The sequence below is a fragment of the Heterodontus francisci genome, chromosome 4 (assembly GCF_036365525.1).
Source record: "Heterodontus francisci isolate sHetFra1 chromosome 4, sHetFra1.hap1, whole genome shotgun sequence".
Taxonomy (NCBI): domain Eukaryota; kingdom Metazoa; phylum Chordata; class Chondrichthyes; order Heterodontiformes; family Heterodontidae; genus Heterodontus; species Heterodontus francisci.
The window spans coordinates 72348267-72373462 of NC_090374.1; positions in this window are offsets into that span (position 1 = coordinate 72348267).

The following is a 25196-nucleotide window of genomic DNA, read 5'->3' on the forward strand; positions in this document are numbered from 1 at the left end:
TAAATGGTCAACATAACATGACATTACTACATTCTTGGCAGTGATTCAAAGAATGATTCAATGAGTGTGATTCAAAGAAACTGCAGCATTCTCTTCTTTTTCAGTTTGTGAATTTGCCCCGCAACTAACTGGATACTTTGTTAAACTGTTAGAGATCCAGAAACTGACAATTTCCCATAGCTCAAACAAAACCAAAATACTCCAGATACTGGAAATTGGAAATAAAAGCAGAACATGTTGGAAACACGCAGCAGGTTTTTGTGGAGAAAGAAACAGAGTTAGTGGCCAGAATTTTACGCCGGTTTGGTGGCGTGGGGGCCCGCCCGTCCGAGGCCAATCAAGACCCTTAAGTGGCCACTTAACGGCCACTTAAGGGCCCTTGCACCCCCCTCCACGGGTATTTTACCCGTGGCAAGCGGGTGTGCTGGGGACGCGAAAGGCCGCCCAGTGATAGCTATCGGCCTTTCCGCGGCCCATGGGGGGAGGGCATGGCAGTCGGGCACAGGGTGCCCGATTGAGGGCCGCCCCCGCCTCCCAACCCACCCCCAGGATCCAAGATGCTCCCTCCCCCCAAACGACCACCCTAGCCTCACCAGGGCACGACCGATTTCCCCTGGTGAGGCAACCCAAACTTACACACTCTCTTGGCTCCATCAGGTCGGCTGGGCTGCAGTCCCAGCAGTGGCCACCACTCCCGGTGGTACTGCTGACACTAAGAGCTGCCAGCCCACTGATTGGCCAGAAGCTCACTGAGGCGGGACCTCCTCCCTCAAGTGGGTGGAAGTCCCGCCTCGGGCCAATTAAAGCCCGGGGATGCATAAAATACGGGACGGATCCCCAGGCTGGGCGGAAGCGGGGTCGTCACCGACATTTGCGTCGGAGTCCAGCTCCCATCCGCCCACTGTAAAATTCCGGACAATGTTTCTGGTTGATGACCTTTCATCAGAACCAGAAGAAGTTAGAGATGTAGCAGTTTATAAACAACCCCTTTTGCCATTTAATCACTCCTAACTTCCATCTTATAACAGACCTTCCCTTTGTTCTTTCCTCCGCAAACCAACCCGCATTCCTCCACCCACCAGCCCCCACCACCCCACTTTCCGTGGGTCTGTATTTGCTTATAAATTATTGAAGCTCTAATTTCTTCTAGTTCTGATGAAAAGGCTGGAATTTTAGCCCCCCCCCCCCACCCCCGAAGGAGTGGACTGATGACGGGAGATCATAAAATTGAGTGGGAGTCAAGGGGTGCCGTTCCGAATGTCTTCCCACCCCCTCAGTAATTTTACACGGGGCAGCAGTGGTGAGAAACGGCCCACCTTCCCCAGGCCAATCAAGGTCTTTGAGTGGCCAATTAAATGGTCCTAACTTCTTTTACAGCCACCCACTTGATTTTCGTGTCTGGAGGCCTTCTCACTGCTGTGTCCATCAACAGCCGTGCAGATGGAGGGCATTCAAACTGCATCTGTGTCTCCTCTCCCATTTTCAAGACTTGAACCAAGAGTGCAAACAGTTTCCATGCAAATAATTCAACCCATCAAACCTGGGTACTCAGTTCAGAGCCTAGATGATGGAGGACACAATACTTGCAGCCATTATGTCTTATTGTTCTTGATGGGAACTTATAGATTGACAAATTTGAGATGTCTCCTTAACTTTTTGGAATGACCGTCTATTTTTCTATATTGGACAAAATATGCATTTTAGTTCAGGTATTAATGTTGCTTCAAAGTGAATTGTTTAGCCTTCACAAACTGGAGTGCAAAGCAAGTATTACCAACCACCACTATTGGTGCTGATCAACACTCTTCAAGGAAGGCTATTAATCTGTGTTAAAGTTGCAGGCCTAGAAACTTGGCTGTACAGCGCTTGCTTTACAGTCACTAAACAGCATCCTCAGCCTCCAATATGGCAGGCAGGAAGCTCACACTAATAACAAGCAATATGCCACCCATCATATTGGTAAATGCTGAAAAATCAGCATGTAGTGTCCATGTGTGAAACAGGCATTAGGCCCTCTTCAATGCCTAAAAAGGAGTTTAATGTCTGTCTGAGGCCCCCACTGCAGGATTGGTTTTCCCTGAGGCACTCAGAAAAAGCAGGTCTACCCGTGGCCTTACTACCAATCTAAAAAGTGACCCTCTGTTAGGCCACAGCCAACAAAATAATGTTTTAAGATATATTTATCTGAATGTGAAGCCAGGAGGAGCAGGAGTGTTCCTCCTGACCTGTATATTCAAAGCATAACAGCTGCTGGTCACCGCTCCCCATTCCCCCCCACCCCCACCACCCCCCAACCCTCCAGTTACAACTGCTAGCCCCAAACTATCCATTGCCACCACTGCCTCCCTACAGTCATCACTATTTCTCACCCCGATCATCCCCCAATACCATCCATCCCGCGAATTGCTTTTTAGATCATAGACATTTATCTAAATTAAAAGCAGTGTTACAGAAAATGAACTGCCTCCAGAACTAGCTGTACTCCTATCCAAGCTGTTCCAGTACAGCTACAACACTGGCATCTACCCGGCAATGTGGAAAATTGTCCAAGCATGACATGTACACAAAAAGCAGGACAAATCCAACCCAGCCAATTACTGCCCTATCAGTCTATTCTCGATCATCAGCAAAATGATGGAAGGGGTCGTCAACAATGCTATCAAGCGGCACCTGCTCAGCAATAACCTGCTCACTGACACTCAGTTTGGCTTCCGTCAGGGCCACTCAGCTCCTGGCCTCATTACAGCCTTGGTCCAAACGTGGAAAAAAGAGCTGAACTCCAGAGGTGAGGTGACAGTGACTGCCCTTGACATCAAGGCAGCATTTGACTGAGTATGGCATCAAGGAGTCCGAACAAAACTGGAGTCAATGGGAATCAGGGGAAACCCTCTGCTGGTTGGAGTCATACCTAGCACAAAGGAAGATGGTTGTGGTTGTTGGAGGTCAATGATCTCAGTCCCAGGTCATCAATGCAGGAGTTCCTCAGGGTAGTGTCCGAGGCCCAACCATCTTCAGCTGCTCCATCAACGACCTTCCCTCCGCCATAAGGTCAGAAGTGGGGATGTTCGCTGATGATTGCACAATGTTTAACACCATTCACGACTCCTCAGATAAGGAAGCAGCCCGTGTCCAGATGCAGTAAGACCTGGACAACATCCAGGCTTGGGCTGATAAGTGGCAAGTAACATTCGTGCCACACAAGTGCCAGGCAATGCCCACCTCAAACAAGAGAGAATCTAACCATCTCTCCTTAATGTTCAATGGCATTAGCATTGCTAAATCCCCCACTTACAACAACCTGGGAGTTACCATTGACCAGAAACTGAACTGGACCAGTCACATAAATACGGTGGCTACAAGAGCAGGTCAGAGGCTCAGAATTCTGCAGTGAGTAACTCACCTCCTGACTCCCCAATGCCTGTCCGCCATCTATAAGGCACAAGTCAGGAGTGTGATGGAATACTCCCCACTTGCCTGGATGGGTGCAGCTCCAACTACAGTCAACACCATCCAGGACAATGCAGCCTTCTTGATTGGCACCTCATCCACCACCTTAAACATTCACTCACTTCACCACCGGCGCACAGTGGCAGCAGTGTGTACCATCTACAAGATGCACTGCAGCAATTCACCAAGGCTCCTTCAACAGCACCTTCCAAACTCACAACCTCTGCCACCTAGAATGACGAGGGCAGCAGATGCATAGGAACAACACCACCTGCAAGTTCCCCTCCGAGCTGCAAACCCTCCTGACTTGGAACTATATCGGCATTCCTTCACTGTCACTGGGTCAAAATCCTGAAACTCCCTTCCAAACAGCACTGTGGGTGTACCGACACCCCAAAGACTGCAGCGGTTCAAGAAGGCAGCTCACTAGCACCTTGTCAAGGGCAAATGGGATGGGCAATAAATGCTGGCCTAGCCAGCAATGCCCACATCCCATGAACCAATAAAAGAAAAGTTTTTTTTTAATAAACTAGATTTCTAGTTTGTAACCTAAGCTATATACTCTGATATAAAAGCAAAATACTGCAGATGCTGGAAATCTGAAATAAAAAGAAAAAGTGCTGGAAATACTCAGCAGGTCTGACAGCATCTGTAGAGAGAGAAGCAGAGTTAACATTTCAGGTCAGTGTCCTTTCATCAGAACTATATATTCTAATGTTCTGTTAAAGTGTTAGTTGTCCATCAATAGAGAGGTCTGGAGAGACTGTTTCCAGTTACATATTTAGGGTAAATGGAATTATTGTTCACCCAGGCCACACTCGTTCCTAAATTATTTAGTGCCTAAGGTCACATTTGAGTTCACTGGTTGTATAGACCAGTCCGTTGAAGCAGTCATTTACAGTGTGCACTATAGGAATTTGGAGAACTCCAGAATCATAACACAGCCAATTACTGTAGTAACATTTTGAACTGTGTTACAACTTAGGCTCCCCTCTTGCTCCTTTCCTGGTTTGACGGTAACAGAATTTAAAATTTAAAAACACAGAGTTTTAAGCTGAACACCTTAGTGAGTCCTTGCTCACTGCTCTCTAATTGTAATTGCAAATGAACCAACCAGACAGGTTTTCTTAGGTTTAATCAAGAAAGATGTAAGTTTATTCGCCTTATCACGCTAACTCGGTTAAAATTATTAAAATACGCGGCGCAACCTCTCTAGCATGCGTATGATATAAACACACACACAAATAGATACAGAGGAGGAGAAAGAATTTGGGGGGAGGAATTGGAATAGTAAATGGAATTCAGTTACTGTCTTTTGTTTTGCTGTAAAGTCCTTGGTTGACATTGCAGTATTGGAGTTCTCGCTGGGGCCCAATGCACACTTTCAAACTTGCTTCTCTGGTACCAGAAGGCTGAAGAGGTTTTCTGTCTTGAGGCTTAAGCTGCTACTGTGGGTCCCTGGGACTTTGCTGGAGAGAGAGAGACAGGGAGAGACCTTCCTTCTCTTTTGTCTTCAAATTGCAGTCTGTTATCTTTATGTGCGCACAATTCAAAAAGTCCCCAGGTTGGCCAGCAAGTTCTTGGGGGATTGCTGGACTTCAAAGCTTACTAGACACATTCAGTGGGGAGTGGAATGCTGGCTCTTAGACATGATGTGGATCACCACTGTTGCCCAGACGAGTCATGTTAATTGAATCAGTGAGCACTTCCATTGTCTCTCTATTCAACTGTCTCTCAGAATGCAAATGTGCAAGCATGTTTTCAGCCGCTCAGTTCTGTTTTTTATTTAAAACAAGTTCTGTACAATGTCCAGTAAGAAAAAAGTTCAAGTAGTGTCCCATATGACAAAATTAACATGTTTCCATTTGGCAGGTGTGATTTCCATCACAACTGTTTTTAACTGCGAATGACGGCAAGTTGCCTACCCGCAAGGTCAGCGTGATACCTTTAAATCATTGGGCAAGTAAATAATTATAGCAGCCAGCATTATTCCAAACCTTTAATTTTGTCTAATATTTAGGGAGCATTCCTGCAACATTACTGGTGTGTGTTGATGGTAGATCTTTCAAATTCTTTCACCACACTCAAAATAAAGAGTACGTAAGTAAACATGTTTGATTTATACACTTGTTGCCTATGATAACCAATAACTTGGTTAATGGTTTATTTAAAACTCACACACACCTTGGTGAATGGCAACCTTACTTCATGCAGAAATTTGAGTGGATAATACAATGCTTAGCAGCATGTGCCAAAACAATTATTTGACAGATTAATCATACAGATCCTAGAGTTGAAACAATTGCTGTTGCTCCACATAACCATTTTAAAAAGGATTGCAGGTGCCAAAACTCTTACTGCTTTAGTGAACAGCAATGTTACTGTCTGTATAATCCATTCCTGTAATTCTTATCTATATTGTGTTGTCTGGCATGAATATAAGGATACAGTTGGCCATGCCTTCTCCCACAAACAGTCATAAGCTGCTTTGCCAAGCTTAACCCGTGAATTAACCAGTGACGTAACTTCATTCACGCTGCATCTGTAAAGCACAATTCTATGGGGCTAAGAATATGATGTGGGATTATCAGGTGCAGGAAATGGCTTCACAGCCAATATGCTTGTCTACATGAGTGGATAGTATGTACAAGGCTCATTAAAGCAACAACTTTTATGTTAATTTGGGCTCCACATCATGATGCAGCTGAAGTGCTTTTGTAGAATTCCAGATGCTTAGCCCCCATTTATAATGGCCACGCCAGGAGAGAGGTAGCAGTAAATAAACCCTTTCCTCCTGAGTGATGCTTTCTCTCGTACTAGTGCCACCCTTCATAGTTACATCAGCCTTAGCTTAGACTCCAAAAGATCAATCCTTAAAAAGATGCCCCTTTCCTCAACCCATTTATTGCCACAAAACAGAGCTGCGGTTTTAAGTGTAACCAGCAGCCCTTTGTTTGCTGCTGGTACATGATAATGTAGCCCCTACCCCCGTGGTGCTCCCAATGCATCATGTGCAAAGTACCAGGAGTGCTACAACATACTTAAATGAGCTTACCTTGGATTGTTGTGTCAGGTCAGCAATGCAGGCACAGGCTGCTGAACAAAGAGCAACTGAGGAGCCTGTGATCTCACAGGCCTGCACCACAACTCCAAAATTAGCACTTAAGTGTCAACTTTGATTCAGTGGTAGCACTCTTGCATATGAGCTAGAAGACTGTGAATTCAAGCTCTACTCCAGAGACTTGAATGCATAATTGAGCTGGCACCTCAGTGCAGTACCGAAGGGGCTGGATTTTACCAGTCCCTCGACGCCATGGGTGGCAGCGGGGGGGGGGGGGGACTGTAAAATTCTGTTGGGAGAGGCCCGCCTCGACCCCCGACGTTGAAAAGGGCCCGCTGCAAATTATCAGCGGCAGGGGGGACGTCATCTAAATATCTAAATTAACATAAATTAGATGTAAATGAACTTACCTGCTGGCGGCGGCCATCCCAAGCTGATTTTATGGCTGCCGATTGCACTACGGAGTTCCAAGGCGAGAACCTAGTGGGGAGGGGGGAGGAATAAAATTTTCAGGGCAGGAGAGGTAGGGGAGTGGGGGAAATAATTTTTATTGGCTGTGGGGATGGTGGGAAGGGGTTGAGGGTCAAAGGGAACAAATTTCGGAGGGGTAAGTTAGGGATATCAATAAAAGTTTATTATCGGGGGAGAGGGCAATTTATATATAAATTACCATTGAGGGGTGGAAGACGGGAGTTGAAATAAAATTTTATTTTTATTTCCCGGAGACCGGGTCCTTTAAATATTAAAATGTTACTGAAAGGCTTGAAGCCCTTTAAAAATGGCACCGGTGCCTGCGCAGTGGCGCCGGACGCTGTCGTTGGGAACACGGCGACCGCCCCCTCTATGTCATTGGAGGGCGCCGCTCTGCCCCCTCTATTTAAAAGAGCCCCCACACGCTAATAAAATTGAGTCCAAGGAGTTTTGCACAGTCGGAGGTGTCTTTCCAATGAGATATTAAACTGAGGCCCTGTCTACCCTCTCAGGTGGGCATAAAAGATTCCACGGCACTGTTTGAAGACGAACAAGTAAGTTCCCCAGTGCTGTGGTCAATATTTATCCCTCAATCAACGCCGAAAACAGATTATCTGATCATTATTTCATTGTTGTTGTGAGTCCTTGCTGTGCACATATTGGGCTGGATTTTGATCTCAACCCGACATCGGGTTCCGTGGCGGGGGGGGGGGGGGGGGGTGGGGGCTGGAAAATAGGAGCAGCAGTGGCTGCCACAGAACCGAACGCCGGGATTGCCAGGGCCGATCTTCCTGGTGTTGGGAAAGCTACGTGGCGGCCCCTCCACCGCTCTGCGACAGGATCCGAGTTAGCATATGTAAATTACATATTTGTATGAATTAAAATGAAAACTGCAGCGATCTTCCCTTCAGTTCCCGATCTTCATGACATGCAGCACTCATGCGCCTTCATTTTCCCGTCCAGGGAAAGCTGGTGCCACTGAGATAGGGAAGGGGTGAACTCTGCACTCTGATGGGTCGGGGGAAGGGGTGAACTCTGTATTCTGATGGGTCGGGGGAAGGGGTGAACTCTGTATTCTGATGGGTCGGGGGGAAGGGGTGAACTCTGTATTCTGATGGGTGGGGGGAAGGGGTGAACTCTGCACTCTGATGGGTAGGGGAGGAAGGGGTGAACTCTGCACTCTGATGGGTAGGGGGCGAAGGGGTGAACTCTGCATTCTGATGGGTCGGGGGAAGAGGTGAACTCTGTATTCTGATGGGTCGGGGGGAAGGGGTGAACTCTGTATTCTGATGGGTGGGGGGAAGGGGTGAACTCTGCACTCTGATGGGTGGGGGGGAAGGGGTGAACTCTGCACTCTGATGGGTGGGGGGGAAGGGGTGAACTCTGCATTCTGATGGGTCGGGGGGAAGGGGTGAACTCTGCATTCTGATGGGTAGGGGAGGAAGGGGGGAACTCTGCATTCTGATGGGTCGGGGGAAGGGGTGAACTCTGTATTCTGATGGGTCGGGGGGAAGGGGTGAACTCTGCACTCTGATGGGTGGGGGGAAGGGGTGAACTCTGCACTCTGATGGGTGGGGGGGAAGGGGTGAACTCTGCATTCTGATGGGTCGGGGGGAAGGGGTGAACTCTGTATTCTGATGGGTCGGGGGAAGAGGTGAACTCTGCACTCTGATGGGTGGGGGGAAGGGGTGAACTCTGCACTCTGATGGGTGGGGGGGAAGGGGTGAACTCTGCATTCTGATGGGTAGGGGGAAGGGGTGAACTCTGTATTCTGATGGGTAGGGGAGGTAGGGGTGAACTCTGTATTCTGATGGGTGGGGAGAAGGGGTGAACTCTGCATTCTGATGGGTGGGGGAAGGGGTGAACTCTGCATTCTGATGGGTCGGGGGGAAGGGGTGAACTCTGCACTCTGATGGGTCGGGGGGAAGGGGTGAACTCTGCATTCTGATGGGTAGGGGGAAGGGGTGAACTTTGTATTCTGATGGGTGGGGGGAAGGGGTGAACTCTGTATTCTGATGGGTCGGGGGAAGGGGTGAACTTTGTATTCTGATGGGTGGGGGGAAGGGGTGAACTCTGTATTCTGATCGGTCGGGGGGAAGGGGTGAACTCTGTATTCTGATGGGTGGGGGGAAGGGGTGAACTCTGCACTCTGATGGGTGGGGGGAAGGGGTGAACTCTGCATTCTGATGGGTCAGGGGAAGGGGTGAACTCTGCACTCTGATGGGTGGGGGGAAGGGGTGAACTCTGTATTCTGATGGGTCGGGGGAAGGGGTGAACTTTGTATTCTGATGGGTGGGGTGAAGGGGTGAACTCTGCATTCTGATGGGTAGCGAGGGAAGGGGTGAACTCTGCACTCTGGTGGGTGGGGCGAAGGGGGTGAACTCTGCATTCTGATGGGTAGTGGGGGAAGGGGTGAACTCTGCACTCTGGTGGGTGGGGGCGAAGGGGTAAACTCTGCACTCTGATGAGTATGGGGCGGGCATAAGGGGTGAACCCTTCACTCTGATAGGTATGAGTGGGGAAGGAGTCAATTCTGCAGTCTGTTGAGTATGGGGGGCGCAGAAGGGGTGAACTCTGCATTCTGTTGGATATCGGGGGGGGGGGAGGGGTGAACTCTGTGCCGTTTGCAGGGCTGCAAACTTTTAAAAATGTCACCAGCACCTGCTCCTTCAACAGGTGACGGCCGAGGCTGCTCCTGCTACGCGATTCGTGGGCATGGCAGCTGTCAATATGTAAAGTGGCTGCCCACCGTGTAATTGTGGCAGCATGGCTCCCATGGGGGACAGCCGCCATGTTCCGTGCCCGCCGCCACTCCCGGTGGCGGGACCACAAAATCCAGCCCATTGGCTTCCTAATTTCCTACATTACAACAATGACTACATTTCAAATGTACAGAATTTGGTGTGAAGTGCTTTTAGGTGCACTGAGGCCATCTCAGGTGCTGTATAAATGCAAGTTATTTCTGCTTCCTTTATATATCACTGTTAATAACAATGATGTATGAAATTGTATTTTGCATATGCATTATGTATATGCTGTAAGCGCAATAATTATACAGATAGGTGCCTTCACTGAAATATAGAATATGTCTAGTAAAAATGAAATAATGGCAGACCAATATGATGATTCACCTGTGTATCCTGACCATTTATTTTGAAGCTTACTGATCATTAAGCGATTGCATTGCTCTCGTTTCTACGGTGATTTATATATCCTACAGGAAACCCTATCCTCCTTGCAAATACGGGAACAAACTGTTGATGTTATCTATTTCTACAAGTAAATGACTGCTGTGTTCCCCAAAAAATCTCACATAATCTCAGTGATTTTTTCTTGACAGTCATTTTATTGATGGGTTCAATGGTATAAACCACAAGAATGAAGCTAGAATAGTTTATAACTGTTATCGAAACCACAAGATGAGATAAAATTACAGCCTTGTGATCACTCCAGAGTATCAATTTTTCGATGGATATACTGTGAAGAACACAGGGTCATTTTATTCTGTTTTGGGCCACATTTTTGATGATGTCAGGTAATAATTATGAATTTACCCTATGCCAATGACCTGTGCTGTGAGATACAGCAAAGAATTAGCAACTGTGATAACCTAACTAAAAATTATAAGCAACATTAAATGACCTGGAAACAATGGAGTCAGAATGCAATATGAACTGTTACTGATGTCATGAATATTGAGAGTGTTCTATACTTGTTTTGCAACACAGACCCCCTCTTCTTTTCTTATTTAAAAATGCATAGCCAACAGATAAATATTGGGGTGGGGGGCACCTTGGCCCCCACTTTGATGCCCAAGATGCTCCAAAATCTGGCCCCAATTTCTTTTATCTTGCCTATTAGTGAGGCCAATCCTAACCTGCCAAATGGAATTGGCCGATTTCTCAACATATAATAATTGGTGAGCAGCAGCAGGGAACCTGCTTGCCGATGTTATCTCACTGTCTACATTTGAATGAGGTCTGAACCTGAAAACGGTGCAGGCCTCCCACCACAAGCGTCAGGCAAGTGGCAGAGCCATTCCAGCAACTTAATGTCCATGTTGAGCCCATGTTTAAATTAGTCTGCACTATCTTTACTAAAACAAAAATGTGCATATGAGGTTCTTTAGTCTGAACTCTGTTACAAAACACACACACAGTTTGAAGGAATTGTCAGTGAATGTTTTTTTTTCTGGCACACATTTGTTGTTAAAATAGGTCCAATTCAGGTTAAGTGCAATACCTGAACTTGTCAGTTGCCATATTGGTTCACAAAGTTCTCATGCCTACAAGGAAACAATTTTATTGACCTAATATATAAATAAATCTGAATTCTATGAATGTTTTATCTTCATTTTAATTTTATAGTTATCGCACTCATCTAGACTAATAAGTGTAGAAGGATTTTGCATAAGATTGCGACTGCTAATGTGCATTGGCTTGACAACATCAACCAGTAGTTTTGTCAGCCCTTCTGATTTTGAGAAATTAATTAAAGCTGTTAAAAAAAAAAGTTAAAAGCAGGAAAAAAAACACAGCTACTTTAACAAACAGAAAACTCAGGGCCTGGATTTTACCCTGGAGGTGTGCTCAGTGTGGGTGATTGTCAAGAGGTGGGGAAACCTGGAGCAACAGGTTCTGCTCATAGGCAACCTGATTGACAGGCTAGAGGCCTCTCAGGCAGAAAGCCTCCTTCACAGGGCTGAGGCTAACAAAAGCAGATAGGTGTATTGGGATAGTGAGAGAGGTCATTGGAGGAGGGAGTTTTGATGGCAGGAGCGAGGTCCAGACTGCAGGAGGCTCTGAATTGCAAGGGGAGCGAGGAGGAATCGCATGGTGGTCCAGGAGAGTCCTGACCGCAAGTTGGGTAAGTCGGATGGTTGATTCAATCCCTCTCGTCTCCTTTAAGGCCTGGGAAACCTGTTGTTAAAAGCAGAATGACTGTAAAAATGAATGCATGGAACCTCATTATAATATTTTAATAACCAAACCACTTCCTGTAAACTGATTGGTTGCCTGCCCCACAGCAAACCTCCCCTAAAACCAGAGGGCAGGTTCAGTTCCTATTCCAGAGGTTTTTGCATTTAACTTCTGACTCAACCCCAACCCACCCGTTATTGGGAGTTAAAATTCAGCCCAGTATCTTCCTGTGAAAGAATTTGCAAATGTGAGCCTGATTTAATTTCTTCATAAATTTGTGACTCGTGAGTTACCTTTGATGAAAAAATATTGAGCATTTTCTGTTTGAAAAATCTACTTGCAATTGTTTTGATTTTAAGGACTATAAGGGATTCAAAATGCTCGTCCCATGTACAGAATTGAAAATTTTTTTTTGAGATGCTGTTGTAGAATTCCACATCTAATGCCAATGCTGTTTCAATGGAGCAAACCCAAATCCATTGGTTCTCAATGAATTGATCTTTGGCTTCAAAAGGCCCAGTCAATTGGCACAATTATAAGAATTTGGAAGTTTGGGCCACTCTCATTAGAATCTATAGCCAATGTTTAGAATGTCAGCCCAAATAGATGCCTGTTCTAGTACAAGTGCCCTTTGTAATGGTACAAGTTTTTAGTTTCTGTTTTTTTCTATCCATTCTACAGTTTTAATCAAAACATCGAATATCCATCCATGGTCTGATGAAACATAAGAAAATTCTATATGGCCTCAAGTTAATAGGCACCCTGCCCTTCATTGCCCCAGTTGGGTTTTGAATTAGTGAAACTAACATGATATTGACAAGCAGCCCATTGGCTAAGATGCAATGCAGTTTAAGCTAACTGATTGGCATGTTGTTAAATGCAAATTTACAGAAAAGCTATGTTCTACTTCCATGAAAATTAGAAGATGGAAAAAAAATGAAGAAGCTTCAATTTGCATCTTCAAAAATATTTTGATTGATCATTGATTAAACATTGCAAGAATTTTTTTTTGCCGATTATTAGATTTGCTCTGAAATCCCAAATGTAGTGAAATTCTGCCCAATATCGTGAAAATGCATTCTGCTGTGCTTAGCATAGCTTTAATTTGAGAAAATTTAGTATTTTTTGCGCAAAACACTCGTATTTCAATTTTTTTTTTTAAATCGAAAGTGCCTTGTTTCAATAACTGGAATGAATATATGTTTCTCCTTTCTTATTGTAAAGAAACGTGGCTTGGTTTTCTATGAGATTGCACAATCTGTTTCATTCCAACCTGCATTTCTGGGTCACTGGAGACATTTAAACTGCAGATATAATTAACAGCTATTTTTAAACAGCGAAAAATGGAGCACTGGTAAGGTACAAAAGCATTAGAATTGCCCCAGATTCACTATTCAATAGGACACATCACAGCAATATGCTGTAAGATCAAAGTCTGCACAGAAAAAAGAGACAGGCCGATCAGTGGGGATAAATTGTTCCCATTATAATGGTGTAAGAATAGAGTTCTTTCAATTGAAACAATTTAATAACTGCATTCATTACTGTGGTGTCCATTCGTTTTCTGAGCAGTTTTGCATAACTGTGGAGCAGGTTCAATTGAGCTTATTCTCCTGAAATTAAGATGTGCAGTCTTTGACATTCAAAAATTAACCAGTAATAGGAAGCAATGTAGTCGCCTTCAGAGCCCCTTGGAAGCAGTTTGGCTTTCATGCTGCTAATTATATCAGATGCAAATGCTGTTCCTTTTTTGCAGGCAAAATATGTTATAATTTAGAATTTTTTAGCACAAGATTCGTACTAGCCACGTATTTTGTTTGTTATGAAAAGAATTTGAATTGTGAATTTTTTTTTAAATCACCACATAAATATCTGAACCAGTAGCATTGTGGATTAAATATTTGATTGGCCTTCTAAAAGAAGGTAACATCACTGAGAATTTTTGCATGAATAATTCACAGGGGAAAATGTGAAGTTAAGCTGTGTGAAATTTTTTTGTTAAAAATTTATTTTGGAGCTATGTTTTCCTTGCATTTGGTTCTCCCTCATAGGCAAAGTGCCATACCCCATCTGAAGCAGCCAAGACAACCCGTTCTTCCTATGCTTTGTCAATGGTGCTTGCAACCAGCCTTTAGGAGGTGCACAAGAGCACCACTGCTTGGCTGGTCCTTTGATTTCTCTCTCAAGACAATACTTTATTTGAGAAACAGGTTAATAACCCTTTACTTTTTCATTTTTAACAACCATTATTCGTAATGATGGGTGAGAATAGTTTAACTCCATGTGATTTTGTGCAACAGAAATTCAGCGAATTATGGCACATATAGATTAATGCTCCTTTCACACTTCTTAAACAGCTAACGAGCCACTTAACTGATTTACGTATCAAAATGTTCATCCTTCGAACTGTGGAGTGTGCAAAACTTTGCAGTAATGCCTCAGCGACAAAGTCAAAAGGACTGTTTGAGTGACCACACCATGGATGGGCGTGTAGAATGCAGCCTTTAGAGACAGGATGACCTTTTTTGCTCCTATGGCCATGTCCGTGACCACAACGTCATGGTTGGCTTCAACTTGCTAGGAGAATGACAACCATGAAAGAGAGATTCGGACACCCCATTGATACCCAGTACTCTATGCTCACACAGATCAGGAGGCCTCATGAGGACATGCTCTTCAGCAGTGACATACATTGAGAAGCATAGGTTACCATTCATATCAATGGCAGTTTTGTACCATCAAGCAGCCTTGGGTAAGCGACTGCAAATACTGACTCTAAAGGTAATGAGCCTATAGTGACCTCAGGAAAGAGAAATGTGATACTAATGTCTGTGAATCAGGGTTCATTACACATACAGGTTGTCAGCCTTGTGTATCCTGTGCATCTTGCTAGCTGGTTGAGCACGCATCCACCATTGCTATTCTTTCAGCTCAGGGAGCATTTAGAAATAGGGCACACATACCCGATTTATATATATAATATATATACACACAAAGTATTCTGGCTCAAAGTAGACAAATGCACCAGAATAAAAACATTGAACACAAACACCATGCACACCCAAATAAAAAAGAAAATTATTTACTTTTAATATATCACGTCAGTCAAAACAAGATCATCGGTTTTACAAAAGTAAAGCAGGCTAAATATATTCAGCTATTAGCAAAAACTAAAGAGATAAAGCAAATAGTTTCTGATTATATATCTGTGCTATAGGAAATAGCTGTAGACAACTGCAGAGCTCATAAGAAACATAAGCGAATAACTTGTCTCACACCTGTCTCTCTGACTGCAGTGCCTCATGTACTGTTCGTGGTTCTGCATGCCATCATTCTGCTGGTCCTCCACGACTTGCAACAACTCAAGTCTATGGTGAGGCCTCCATGACAATATTGTATAGTACACAGCATGCTTCCAGAGGTTTGCTGGGCTTCTCTGGGGTATATTGTGGGCTGCTCATCCAGCTAGTCCAAGCATTTAAAGCATTGCTTTAGTACACCAAATTTATGCTGATTGGAAACCCTCATTTTCCTATGTGTCTTGCTGTAGTGTGAAACTCATCATTAGTCATGGTTGCACCACATACCTATATCTCTGTGGAGTCAGCAATTATCCTTTCCTTCTTCTTTAAGGATCTAGATTATGTTTAGCTGCCATTATGTTACAGACATCCATGCTCATGGCACCAGCTTCCAATGCATGGGTGTTCTTGTAGATGCCTTTAAAGCAAACTTGCTGGAATTCATTAAAACCAGCAAGCTGGAAGACACATCTCTATGTGTCTTGGGATAGTTGTTAGTTCCATTTATCATGCACTGCCTGAAGAGGTGGTGGAGGCAGGAACCCTCACAACATTTAAGAAGTATTTAGATGAGCACTTGAAACGCCATAGCATACCAGGCTATGGGCCAAGTGCTGGAAAATGGGACTAAACTAGTTAGGTGCTTGATGGCCGGCACAGACACGATGGGCGAAGGGCCTGTTTCTGTGGTGTATAACTCTATGACTCAATAACACCTTTCTATGATAACCTAGCTGTGAACAGGAACTCAAATGTGCAAAATTACAGGTTAGAAATCATGTACTAATGCATTGTAGTACATTCTATTTAATGTTATCCACATAGTATTTTCACTTTAAAGCTCAATTTCTCATAAGATTATTTTGAAATCTGGCCTGGAACTAGGGTCTCCAAATTATGTCACTGTAATAAACATGCATAACATAGGTCACTGTTTCAGCTTGACACTCCATGCACGCATGTAAATCACAACACACTACCACTCCAAAAACTGAAGACGGCCACATTGCCTCCTATTACTAGTTAATTTTCGAATGTCAAATTCTGTTAATGTGCTGACAACATTGGCATTTAAAACAGTTCAAATTGAGCTGTTGAACCAAATGCTCAGCTCTGCTTAATCGACAACATGTAAATGAGTCATTTCAAAGACCCAGGCAGTTTTACTTGCATTTAAAAATCGTACATGGGAAAATGTTGCACATCAGCTATCTTAAGCTGGTGCACTTCATTCAATTATTGGACAGACAAATTTAATACAGCTGAACATGAACTTGAATCAGGTCCAATACGTCTGAGTGATACTGCACTTAATTATATTGTATTAGCAAGATTATTTTCAACATATAATTACTAAGTTTAACCATTTAATGACCATAAATCTACAAGCCCCACTCCAGAGACTTGAGCACATAATCTAGGCTGACACTTCAGTGCAATACTGGGTACATGCTGTACTGTCAGAGGTGCAGTCTTTTGGATGAGGCATTAAATCAAGGCACAGTCTGCCCTCTCAGATGGATGTTAAAGATGCCACACGACTATTTGCAGAAGAACAGGGGAGTTCTGTCCATGTTGTGGCCAATATTTATCCCTCAGCCAACAACTAAAGCAGGTGACCTTGTCATGTATTCCATTGCTTTTTGTTGGATTTTTCTGTGTGCAAATAACTGCCATGTTTTCTACATTACACCAGTGACTACAATTCAAAAATACTTCATTAGTCCTGAGCTCATGAAAAGTGCTATAAAAATACAATTTTGTTTTCATTAATGCAGTCAAACCATGGGCATTGATTTGTGATAGTGGATAGCTCATCAACACAGATGACATTTGAAAAATATTTAGCCCTTCTTAAATTTGATTTTGTATTTGCCATTGCTCCAAGGACCACTGACAAGTAACATTAGTTTGGCAGAGCCCTTTCTAGCCACAATAAAATTTAATATATAAAACATATCTAACACATCAAATACCTATTTTAAGACTAATACATTAAAGTAATAATTGAATAGTTTTATTACTAGTCATGTCATGATGAAACTTATCAATTTCAGTCATTGAAAATCCAATTTTTTGAATTTGCTCCCACGTCAAAAGTGGGAGCCCCAAAGGAAAAACAATGGGTTAGAAAGCTATTTTAAAAGGATTAGAAAAGATAGCTTAAACAAGAAAAGATTTTTTTAAAAGTTAAAGTAATAAAATAGGGGATGAAAGAATAGGGGAAATAAAGAGTGAGCATTTTAACAATTCATTTGGATTTAAAATGGTGTCATGTCTATTTTTGTAGTTTAATGTTAATACTGGGTAATTTTTTTGAATAGTTTCATTACTGTAATGTTAGTGTTTTTTAGTTTCACAGTGTGTCAGTGGAGGCTGTTATCTTTTTACACCAGTCAGAAGTCCAAGAGTTAAATTTAATACAAACTGGATTTTACTGTGTTTGACAAAAAGCACTGTTACTCAAACATATTTAGAAATTCAAGGATCTTTTTTGTCCTTTTATAAAAACTGAAAAAAAGTTGAAACACTGCTGTGGGTTTTATCTAAGAAATAAAGTCATCTTTAAGAGATCCCAGTTAAGAGAACCATCTGTAGTTGTCACTTTTTTTTTACATGAGTACAAAAAGCATGATCTTAATTTCATACTCTGTACTCATGTGAAAATGATGACAATTATAGATAAGCCTAAGGGGTCATTCATAATTGTCAGTGTCATTATGACTACATAAAATTCACTTGAGGTGCAAGAGGAGGTAATGTACAAAATTTTGAGCAGCTTGCCACCATAAAGATCACAGGAATTTAGAGTTCCCTGTTGATTTTGGAATTACAACTTTTTTCTCACCAAAGTATTTGTGAGTAACTTGTCAATTGAATAGATTTGTACCAGTCCAGTGTTTCAACTATAACAAGATATGAGCAAAAAACGGTATGGGTGACAACAAAATAAATAATGTAAGATGAAGTGAATACATGAAGAAAAAAGGAATACAAGAGGGAAATATTGACAGAGAGAGATCACAAAGGAAAGAAGACTTTCAATGGCAGTTCATTCACCGGAACATTGATTGGAAAACAATTAATTCTAGTCAAACTGAATTCTGATATATTCTGTCACACTAGTGAACACCTAGATATAATTGTCACCAATATCATCCCAGAGACCACCATTGATACTCTAATTGACACTGCCTGTAATACTATCCCGGAAATTGTCACCAATACCCTCTCAGAGGTTGCCACTAACACCCTCCCAGACAGCCACCTATACTGTGCTAAAGACTCTTATCAATGATCTTTAACAAATTACCACCACTTCCTTTTCAAAAGCTTTTGTTGCCACTCTCCCAGGACCAGTGATGCTCATCACTTAAAAACATTTCCTACATTACCAGCTACTAAATAAAACAAGCAGAAAGAGTTAACTAACAAACTTCAATAATTAGTGCTGTCACTTTTACAGATAATTATTTCATTCCCTACACGGATTTGTCTGGTTTATCCAGGAGAATTTCCCCATGACTAATATGGTGAGATTATCAAGTCATAGCTATAATTATAAATGTATTACAGCAGCTTTTTTTCTTTGGAGCATATCAGCCTTTTTCAGATCAAATAGCAGCACAGATGCCTGCTCAGAATTTGCTCATTATAGCCCCTGACCACACTTTGTAAAATAAGAGTGTGTGACTTTAAAGGCTTTAAAGAATGATTGTGCTAATGAGATGCAAATAAAAGAAAGGCCACTGGCATTAGAGCTGGGAATTTAACCCCTTTGGGGCACAGCTTCAGACCATTGGCTACTACAGGTAGTTTCTGTTGAGCTGAAGTTATCTATGCTAAAAACTCCTGAAAACTCTGCACCTTCTGTCAGATGAGGATTTATTACTTAAAATCTGTTTTATAGTAATTATCAAAAGATTCATTACTGGTCTTATCAGCTCCAGTGCTGGTTGTTGAAATGTGGGATGCTCACAGTTGCTTATTTTATTTTCCACCATGATTTGGGGATATGTGATTCAATAATGCTGTTATTTGACATTTTAACTTCTTTCTCAACCTCCCTCCCTCCCCTCATGTTCTTACATTGACAACATCTGGGACAACTTGTATTAAAATAATTGCAATTCCTAAAAGTTTAATTACTTCATAAATGCAGATGGTCATTTCATGAGCAAGTGGCATGATATTCCACTGGAATTAAATTAACACAGGATAACAGATGACTTGCAGTGAGTTATGAGGCTGTAAATTAACCAACTGATTTTGATGAGGTCATAAAGTGAGGTAACAATGTTTGACTGCTTTATGAATACCTGCACAAACCATAGAATGAATTATTGCTTTAAACAAGCAGATCTAAAATTATTGCTACTGTACGGGCTGAATTTTACCGGCCCCTCAATGCCGCAGGTCACGGTGCAAGGGCTGGTAAAATTCTGCGGGGATAGGCCCGCCTCAACTTGCGACGTCGAGAAGGGTCCGCTGCAGTTATCAGCGGCAGGGGGACCTCGGTGAGGCCCCCTGTCGCTCGGTAGCAACACTCCAATTAGCATATTCTAAACGGTACTTACCTCTGCAGATTATGCAGCCCGCACCTCTCCTGCACACATCCGGATTTTACTTTGAACGGGCGGCCATCACATGCCATCCCGTTCACTATTAGAAAAGCCAGCAGGTCATCGGAAGCAGAAGGTTTTGTGACATAAGGTAAGTTCCGTTTTCAGGGGTCTCACTCTGCATACTGGAAGGGAGGAGGGAAGGGGGGATACTCAAGGGTCTCACTTTGCATTAATAAAGGGAGGAGGGAGGGAGGGATTACAGGGGCCTCACTCTGCAGACTGGAAGAGAGGAAGGGGAATTACTGGGGTCTCACTCTACATTCTTAAAGGGAGGGGGGCGATTACAGGGGTCTCACTCTGCATACTGAAAGGGAGGAGGGAGGGGGGAATCACAAGGCTCTCACTCTGCATACTGGAAGAGAGGAGGGGGGATTACAGGGGTTACACTATGCATACTGGAAGGGCGGAGGGGGGATTACAGGGGTCTCAGCTCTGCATTCTTAAAGGGAGGAAGGAGGGTGTCTGGGATTACTGGAGGGAAAGCTCGCAGGCATGAAGGGAGATATCGTGTACCCTCCCCCTATAAACAGTGTACACTCTGCGTTTGTTCATGTGTGTGAAGGAGCAATGGCACTCTAGTCACCCTGTGTGTGGGGAGGGTACCAGAAAGGGTAGGCGCATTAAGGTTATATAGATGGTGGGGGCAATCGATTCAGCTGGTAGGATCTTGATGTGGTCATGTTTTGCTACTCTGAGTGTTGGCCAGGATGGGCAATGCCATGGCACACCACATAGTTGATCCAAGAAAGCAGTGATGTACCCGTCAACACCAATCCCTGCCCTGTTAGGAACCTTAGGATTCAACTTTACTTATCACATGGAAATAGGTATGACTCATCCTACATTGTGTGATCCTCTGCTCCTGAGGCAAAATCAACAGGCAGGTACGGTCCACGTAGAGGCCCTCAGTCGTGAGCAGCAGCCCCCAGGGGGAGCTCGCCATTACGATTGCCGTGCATCTACAGGCCCCACATGACATGCCAATGGATGTCAGAGCACCAGTGTCCGAGGTGATTGCACATGTAGAGAGGGTGGTGACATGTCTCTGTGCCCCACTCAAAAATGACCTGCAGCTCATGGGCTCCGATGGACATCCTATGCCTTTGTTCCTCACAGTGGCAGCGGTTCTCAAGTTTGACACCTATGCAGCTTTTCAGGGGCCCAACAGAGACCTTTGTGGGATCACACAGTCAGCAGTGCACCACTGCATCAGGGAGGTCACCAATGCCCTGCACTGGAGGACCAGTGAATATGTCTGCTTCAGGACGGACTCTCACAGCGAGGTCCAGAGGACCATTGGTTTCGGCACCATTGCTGGAGAATCATAGATTGTAATGTTCATAGACTGCACCCATGTGGCCATCAGGCCTCCTGCCAGGCTACCACTTGAAGGCATCACCATTAAATGAATCCTCTCAATCAAGCTGGTATTTGAACACTGCAGATGCTTCATGCAAATCTGTAACCGCTTCTCAGGCAGCTGCCATGACACCTAGGGCCTGGGCCAGTCTCAGCTGTCACCGCTGTTCACTGAACTGGCTCAGATGGAGGGGTGGCTTCTTGGAGGTAAGGGCTATCCTTTGCAGACATGGCTCCCGACACCACTGAGAGACCCCACCACTGCTGCAGAGGAGAGATACGACGACATCCACTGAGCTACAAGAGCCACCACTGAGCAGGATATCGGCATGCTGAAAGATTGCTTCCAATGCCTGGATGGATAGGGTGATGCCCAGTACTACGAGCCAAAAAGGCCAGCTCCTTTCTTTGCTGCTCTGCACAACTATGCACCCAATAGGGGCCAGGCCTGGCATGATGAGGAGAGACATCAACAGGATTCCTCCTCGGACAATGAGGACGCTGAGGACCTACAACATGAATGATGCATGGGAGGGCAGATGGCAACCAGGATTTGCATGCAGCGCTAGCAGTGAGCGAGGGACGTACAGCAGTGGCTTATCAGACAAAGGCTGCCTGCTCCATAGGAACCGACATGAGCTCTGCAAGTCACACATCACCCTCGCTCACCTGCTGTGCACCAGTCCACATCTGCAGCATCCCTGTGTAAACCATAAGAGGCAGCAGCTGACTGAGCCAATGTTCATGTCACTGAGTCCATGGAGACGCTCACGAGTAATGGTGGCATGGCAATGATATTGCGTACGTTGGCTCTCCTAAAGGGCCAACGGTGCAAAAGGATGTGACATTGGCGCTACATGCTGGCACACATCATTCACACAGAGAAAAGGACACATATGTTGGTGAGGAACATTTAGTGAAAGACGTATTTACATTGCTGTGACACCCGTGCATTCCCATTTGTGTCAGTGTGTTCTCTGTAAACAGAGAGGTTGCCTCTTCTTGGTGCAGCCTCTGAGCTAGCAGCCTGACTGGAGGAAGGTTGCTGATCTGATTGCCCTTTGGCTGTGGATGACTTTGATTCTCATACCCTGTGCGCACAAGGCCTAGGGGGCCCAGGCTGGCTGGAGGAGTGCTCGTTCATCTCCTTCCAGCATTGGATCATTTGATGGCAGATGGCCCCACGGCTATTCACCTCCTCTGCCATCTCCAGCCAGACTGCCTTGGTCAGGCGGGAGGGCCTCTTACCATCGCTGGTGAAAAGATCCTCTCACCTTGCCCGCACAGCCTGAAGGAGATTGAACAGAGAGGCATCACTGAACTGTGGGGCTACCCTGGAGTACCAAACTGCCATCCTCAGCTTTTGGTGTGGTCCTTTAAATGCAAAGGTGACTCCACCATGTAATTGCTCTAACTTGTGGCTGCAAGATTTGTTTTGCACATGTTTGAAAACCAATGCAGGACTGGTGAGGAAATCTATGCTGTTGTCATGGTTTTTCAACTATTACACATCGACAGATGTTCATGAACACTTTGCTTCTTGCAGCACCTGATCATATTTATTGGTGTAATATTTCTAGTTGGCAATGCAGCTAGAATATGAACATATGTTCCTGTTTTTCTATCAAAGATCGTTTAATCGCAGTTACATGTATTTTCACATAACAGTTAACAGAGGAATGAATACAGATTCCAAATGCATATTAATCTGCGGCTTTTCACAGTCAGATGATTAGATGCTCATAGTAGGTAATTATTCTTCAATTATGGTTTTATTTCTGTTGTGTATTTGCCTTTTATGGTATATTTAAGTCTCACCTCCTGGAATGTGCAAAATTAAGATTATTCACCTAGGTGCGTCACTCCTTTAAGAAGGAATGTTACACTTGAATGGAAGAGGATCGCAACTTCACAGGACACTGGGACACAGCAGGGTAAGTATGTGGCAGCAAAGCAGAAAGTGCTGGGGTAACTCAGCAGGTCAGGCGGCATCTGTGGAGAGAGAAGCAGAGTTAACTTAACTCTGCTTTTCTCTCCACAGATGCTGCCTGACCTACTGAGTTTCTCCAGCATTTTTTGCTTTGATGCCAGATTGACAGCCCCACTCTTCAACAGTCAGGTAAGTATTTCTTTGATAGCTGTCAGAAAGTAAGTGCAGGGGCGCTGTAAGTTGGGCCCCAGAATCTGCTGCACAGCTGTCAAAATGTCTCTCACTGCACTGAATGTCCCGCCTCTCCACAGGTAATATGGCAGGGAACGGCTCGGCGCAGTGAAGCTAATGAACCCCTGCGCAAAATATCGCAGGGGCTCTGCGGCGGCCGCTAAATGTGGACACCTCACTGAGGTTAAAGGACACCGCCACAAAGCGCGGCCTCCAAATAAAGTCCAGCCCTATGTTTCAAAAACTATAAAACCCTTTTTTTCTAATTTTATTATCATTCAGAATGGCTTTCTGTTTCATTTGTTCCCATGGTATAAGCAAGACTGTCATAGCCATATTTATCACCCATCCCCATTGGCTCTGAGAAATTGCTGGTGGGCTTTCTCCTTGCACCTCTGCAGTTCTTGTAGTGATGGCGTTAAGGAGGGAATTCTAGGATTTGTACCCAGTGATAATGAAAGGATGAGATATATGTTCAAGTCAGGATGGTGTGTGATGTGGAAGTGATGGTGTTCCAATGAGTAATAATTTAATAGTGTTGAAAGATGCCATTGAAGTAAGCTTGACAAGCTACTACAGTGCATCCTGAAGATAGTGCATACTGCAGCCACAGTGCACCAGTAGTGAATAATGGGTTCAGTGGCAGGGGTGTCCTGAATAATGTCACGTTTCTGGAGTGTTGATATGCATTTATTCATCTAGGCAAGTAGATAATATTCCATCACACTTGTCATGAAGGTGCTTCCATTAACATTTTTTGTGGACTTGTGTTTAAAAGATTGTGAAAATTGGTTGATTTGAAAGAATGAGGATCTGCCTGGATTTTTTTTTAGGGTTACTGGAAGGACACTTTGGACTTTAAAAAAAAACATTTCATGGAAGAGACAATGAAGTGCTAAGATAAACAAAAGGAACCTTGCAGGCTATTGGAGGTGTTTACGGAGAAGCCACATGTCTAGGTTTATGGTTGTCAGGAGTTTTGGCTTTTTGATTTGGTTTGGACGGTTTGAATGCTCAGTTTGTGCGTATCCTGCTAAGAGAGAAGCCACCCAACCCACCTTTTTCCACCTGTTTTGGAAAATCTTCTGAGAATCCAGTGTGATAGCTGAAACCACTGATGCAGTAATTTTCCCAAAAAGCTTGCAAGACTACTCCTTGACATCTCCTGAACAGAACTGCTCCAGAAAGATCCCAGTGACAGTCATCTATGTGTACCCAGATGCCAGACCAAAGGCCATCTGGAACATTCCGTATCTTATCCTTTTTCTTCAAGAATTGACAATAACTTGGCCAAACTATTTTATAAAAGTTGACCTCTGCAGAGCCAGTTTTTTCATTTTTCTTTTTTTCCCTTTAACTGGTGTGTGCATGTGTGTTATGTGTTATGACCAGGTGGGAAAGGTATCTAGGGTTCCCTCTCAGACTTCACCTGGTCTTACCGAAACAGGGTTTTATTTTTAAACACACCATGTTTTTAGTTCCCCCTTGGTGAATCCTTGTTTCCAATTATAAGGCAAAGAAACCAGCACAAACAGGATTTCTTAGGTTTAAAGAAGAAAGGTTGAAATTTATTAAACTTAAACTCTAATTCAGTTAATGCCTACGGATACATGACTCGCCCACACTAGCATGCATATGCAATACATGCATGCAGATAAAGACAGAAAAGAGCAGAAGAAATAAAGTGGAAAAGTTTGAGGCAATCGCTGAAGAGGGTTTTTGTTACGGATCTTCGAGCACACTGTAGAGTCCTTGATTTTAGATGGATCTTGCTTTTCATTGGGGCCCAGTATTCTTCTTAAACCTTGTTCACTGTCAGATACTTTTCTGTCTTGGGGTTCGTGTGTCTTC